Raw genomic sequence first — 6,000 nt, 5'->3', positions numbered from 1 at the left:
TAAAGACAGGCTTTTCGACCCCACTAATGAAACACTCTTGGGTTTGGATGTAGAGAGCCTATACACCAGTCTACCTCACTCTGACACTCTATGTATCACAAAGGAGGTCATTTTTGGTATAGACTGGAAATATCAGACTCCACGAAACTTGGTTCTGGAGTGTTGTTTCTGGGCACTAACCAAGAACTTCTTCGGTTTTGAAGACACTCTGTACCTTCAGAAACATGGCACGAGCATGGGAAGCACCTTTGCTCCAAGTCTAGCAGGACTTTACGTTCATCATCTGGAGAAATAAATTATTCTGAAAGCCATAAACCCATATAGGGATAACATCACTCTATGGAAGAGATAAATCAAGGATATCCTAGTCATCTGGAAAGGGGAGGAAACACAGATAGCCCATTTTCTGGTGTGGCTAAACATGCAGGATCAGTTCCTGAAATTCACTCTAACAAAGAGCAAAGAACTACTAGTTTTCCTTGACCTAAACATTATAGCAATGAATGGCACTCTAAAGACTACTGCTCATGAGAAACCTACAGCCAAGAACTGTTTGCTAGTATTTGACAGTACACACCCTCGCCATCTGAGAGAAAAACTCCCTTTTAGCCGGTTCCTCAGACTCAGGAGAAACTGTTCTGAGGTATCCGATTATAAACAGCAAGCTCAGAACCTTGCATCCAAATTGGAGGCTAGGAACTTCCCCCCAAGAATAATCAGCTGTGCTATGAAATGAGCACGCAATAACAACAGGGAGGCTCTTGTGCCCCCCCCCCTTTGAAAGAGAAAGAAGAAAGGCCCAAATGTATCACGACATTTAATGTAGCCTCTAATCTGGTACATAAGATTATCAACAAACATTGGCGTATTCTGAATAGCGGCCGTCTAGACCTTCCCAAACCTATGTTTTCCCAAAGGCGTGGCAAAAGCATAAGGGGCATACTGGTACACACCCGACCATGCCAAACCAAGAGAGGGGTGAACATCACCAACATCCTACCACCACCCACAGGACATTATCCATACGGCAACTGTAGTATATGCCATTTGACAAGCGCAACCAAGAGGGTCATTTTCAATAATGACTCCACATGGGAAATCAGGGATTTTACCAACTGTAACACCCAAGGAGCTATAGCTCCATTTCCGTATCCTAACAGACTTCATTTATTGTATTCGTATATTATCTTGCAGTTATGTTTCTAATCTATGTTCTTTCCACGAGGAGAAATGGTGTGATGAGAAATGTTTCCATATTTTGTAATCACTATCCTGTGACAACTTAGTCCCAAGATGTTGAAAAAAGTCCACAGAAGTAATGGGAGAAGAGGATGTACAAGTTACAAATTTATTAGTTTGAGTTTTGTCAATGGAATAACAGCAAATAGGAGAGCATAGAGATAACATTTTATATAATGATGATATCTCTTAATGTTCTGATTAGACAACATTTTCTCACCTTATGTTCTAAACCAATCAGTGAGTTTAACAAGTTTAATTTAATGTTCAATCACCATTGGTTCGGGGTTCATTCTTCTTTGGGATTTTCATGTATACTGAATTCTAGAGATTTACCTTTATGATCTGTCACTTTGACATTTCATGCTTTGTCAGTTAATCTAGTGACATGCTGGTGTTTATTATTTTCTTAGTTTACTCTGGCTGTTCATTACTGAACAAATGCTTTAATGGTTTAGAAATCGTATAGTACAAACCATACCCCTCACCTTGTTCCTGTTTCGATGCTGATGTCTGATGTTGCTGTCCCCCTCATGAAGTAGTCGTTGTTGCTGAATACCTTAGTGTTTGGGAAAATGTATGAACTGTGTATTGTTATTTGCCTTTTGTTTTCAGGTACCAACTGCTAATATTATAATACTGCTGCTGTTTTTGAAAGCGCCTTAGCTAGATGTTTTCTAAATTCATATTACTAAAATTCTTTTACATGAAGTCCAACATGTTAATACTAATTAGTGGTTAGTAAGGGGTTACTCTCATATTCATGAATGGTCATTGATTTTCTTTTGTTTGCTATTTCAATGTATTCAATTTCTCTTGCTGAGATTCTATTGTTATGGTTTTGTGTAATAACCTTTGATATATTATGTCTTTTTACATTGATTAGGCTTAGATTCATACAGCAACTAAATAAGCCTTTATTGTTTCCCTATATGTATCATTTAAGTTTGAGAATTATTATTGTGACTTTAGCATCATTAATATAGGGAAAGAAACCTTTAACTTCTTAATAAACTGGAGTAGTTATTGACATACTGATTGATTATTATATGCTTAACATACATTGTTTATGGCGTATTTCCTGTGACGTTTTCTTTAAAGCAGATTTGGTTCGTTCATCGACCTAGAGTATGAAATCCTCTATCAAGTCTGTTATGACTAAAATATAGTCAAGATCTCTGCTTTAGCATGAACCAATTTTTGTTCAGTTGTGAAAGTCCAAGCAATAAAGTTGCCTTTAATTTCTGTATTTATCTTGTCACATTTGCTGTGCTTCAAAGACAGAGATCAAATGTGTATTTTAACAAATTATGCTTATGTTCCTTATACAAGATTAATGGTACTTGCAAACTCCTCTCACTTTGTAGTCAGACAAAGAAAAGTAAAGTGAATTATGTGAGAATCTTAACGGAGTAAAGGGATTAGGAAAGCAAAGGCTGTAGGATGTAATTTGTTCATAGCACACAACAAAATGTAAATACCTCTAATTGAATGGTACAAATTCTGCAGTTATGAAAGCAAAATAAATCACATTTTGATGTAATTCTGAAGTGTGCAGTCTGTAAATGACCAGACAATGCTTTAGTTCCACTTACAAATCGCCCACCTCATGTCCATTAAAGCAAGGTTGGTCATAAAAGATTGTGGTTCTAAAATTAGCGTTGTGGTTCTACAAAGTTTGGGAAGCACTGGTTTAGAGACTTATGGTTGTGAAATGGGATGGGAAGCCATGGCCTATACGTACAGGAAGAAAGCCAGGGCCATTGATTGTAAGTTATGCAAAAACTCCCCTCTCTTTGGGAATTCTTTTCTGCAGAATAAATAATAATACAAACTTTTGGTCCTGGCTCTGTTTTCAGGGTCAGGCTCAGAGTTGTGCCTTCTGCTGATGAACCTGCTTTTTGTTGCTGGATCATCACCTTAGGACTATGTGCACTTTCCCATTGCTAACAGTTCTGAAGTGTTTGTGCTCTATCCTTTAAACATGGCACAATGGGTTTACACCCAACTGACGCATGTAATTTACATGTAGGTCCCTAGTAAATCATACTACATGTACCCAGGGTCTGTGAAGTAAATGCTACTAGTGGGTCTGAAGTACTCATTGTGCCCCCACTAAAGTAGCCTTTTAAAACATGTCAGGCCTGCCACTGCAGCCTATAGTTCAATGTTAAATTGCACACCTTTTACCAAGCCTAAACCTTCCTTTTTAATGTGTATAAGTTACCCTTAAGTTAGGTCCTAAAGACTGAGAGGAAAGGGTGTAATATATTCACCCAAACGTGTCACTGATAGTGAAAAACTCCTAAATTTGTTTTACACTGCTGTTCACCAATAGTGAAAAACTCCTAAAGTTGTTTCTCACTGCTGCAATGCCTATCTCTCCCACTGACTAACACTGGGTTACCATATTATTATTATATTTAATAAGTGCCCTCTCTAGATTGGAAGCAAGTAGATATATGCTGTTTACACTCAAATGAATTGCAATTTGAAATCCTCTTTAATGGTAAAGTCAGATGTCTTTAATTAGAATTCTGGAGATGCCTCTTTACGTAAGTTGATCTGGGCTTTTGCCAGTGTCCAGGGTCACATGACTGTGAACTGTTCTGCTTCTGGGGTTTGTGTATTCCTTCCAGACAGTAGCACAAAGGGGCCTTAGGTGCAGACACAATGGCCCATTCTAACATGATGACTTGGGTGGAGCTGTAGCCAACTCCCCTTACACTTTAAAGGGGTTTGCCTCCTGCACACACAAAGGAATTTGACGTCAGGCCTGACAGTTTGAATCCTTTACAGTGGAAGGTGAAGAGGTTTCCAGAACCAAATGTGGTGTTAGGATCTGGAGTCCCCCTTACACCAAGACTGTCACCAGTAATAACGGCCCTCAAGACCCACTTTGATTACTCAGAAAAAGGACTGCTCTGCTGCCCTGCTACTGGAAGGACTGCCCTGTTGTCTGCTGCCTGAGGAAGGAAGACTAGTCCTGTTCCTTGAGCCCAGGACAGCCAGAGTGTCACCAAGTGCAAGCTGGCTGGCATCTGTGTGAGCGACAGGGACACAAAAAGCTCCAGAGACAACCTTCCTGCCTGCCTCTACTGGTCACTGTTAGAGTGAGTCCTAGCTCTCAAGTGATGGTCACTTCACTTGCTCGACTCCTGCCATGGTGTTAAAGTAGCCTCCCCTTAACAAAACTCAAAACCTGGGACTTGTAAAATGTTCCAGCAAAATCTGCTCTGAGAACCCACAGGAGACTGGACCTACCTGCAAGCCGATCCACCAAAGTTGCATCACTGGTGGGACTGACTTCGCTGTAGCTCCCGCTACACTATTCTCTGCAGCAGCAAATCCCTTTCCACAGGACCAGTGGACAATGGATTCTGGCCTAATGAAGCCCTTTTTGGCTAGAGCCAGCAGCCTCGTCCGGCTGGTGTACTTCCAGCTCCAGATTGTCACTGGGCTCGATGAAGACCAGCACCCCATTGAGGACAACAACCTTCTCAGTCTGAAAATCCAGGGCCATATTTATACTTTTTGACGCAAAACTGCGCCAACGCAGTTTTGCGTCCAAAAAATTTGCGCCGTCTAACGCCATTTTGAAGCGCCGTGCGGGCGTCAAATTTATACTTTGACGTACGGCGGCGCAACCAACAGATGGGAGTCATTATTTTGTGACGCACACAGCGGCGTCAAGTCGTAAAGGAAACCAACGTAAAGGCGACGCACATCACTGTGGGTCGATTTACGACAGCGCAATCCGGAAAGCGCTGTTTTTTTTCACGCTATTGCGTTACATTTTTGCGCGAAAACTGCCCTTTCAGCAGAGGAGAGCCAAAATGGATCCCAGATGCCACAACAGACCCCAGGAGGATGAGAGCAGACCAGGAACCAGCCAGGAGGATCCATACAGGAACCAGGACATTTTTTGAAAAGAAAGAAAGTGTCGCTTCAGTGAAGAGGAGCAGGAAATCCTGGTGAAAGAGGTGACGGAACACCAGCACCAACTTTTCATCTCCTCTAAATTGCCACTCAGTTGCAGAGAGGCCATATGGAAACAAATAGTGGACAAGATCAACAGTGTGGCTGAAGAACGCCGCACAGTCACTGAGTGTAAGAAACGCTGGCATGACTGCAAACGTAGGACAAAAGAGAAAATGGCCAGGAACAGGAAGGCAGCAATGCAGACTGGAGGGGGGAGTCCAGCACAACAGGAGGCCCTGGACCACATGGAGGAGATGGTCGCAGCCGTCATCCCGGAGGAGATCGTCACAGGGATTCAAGGACAGGACAGCGCAGACTACCACGACACAACGCACATGCAGGGTAAGTCACATGTGGAAATAAATTGCAATAATGGGGACTGTAAGCAGGGGGGGGATACCTACTACACAATGCATGTAAGTCAGCACATATATGAAGTGGCATGGGTAAGAGGGCACGGCAGGGGGGCATGCCCAGCACAGACTGAAGCTGGGGCACGACAAAATACAGCACCAACAACAGTCCCATGGGGCCATCCTGTAATTACAACAATAGAGCCAAGGGAAAGCAGCGACAGGTGGGAGGCCACTACGTCAAACTCACATCCAGGCACTTGTATAGCAAAATCTATCCTACATCAACTAGGTCCCTATCAGTAATGCAGTAGCCAAAACAACAACTGCAATGTAACTGCCACAACAGTTGACAATAATACCTCTCATCTCTGTGCAGCTATAGTACCAAATGGCAGGAACCTCCCCATGGAACATACATACCTAA

This window comes from Pleurodeles waltl, chromosome 3_1 (assembly GCF_031143425.1).
Source record: "Pleurodeles waltl isolate 20211129_DDA chromosome 3_1, aPleWal1.hap1.20221129, whole genome shotgun sequence".
NCBI classification, from domain to species: domain Eukaryota; kingdom Metazoa; phylum Chordata; class Amphibia; order Caudata; family Salamandridae; genus Pleurodeles; species Pleurodeles waltl.
The sequence above is the reverse complement of the archived record's forward strand: the minus strand, read 5'-3'. Positions refer to the sequence as shown.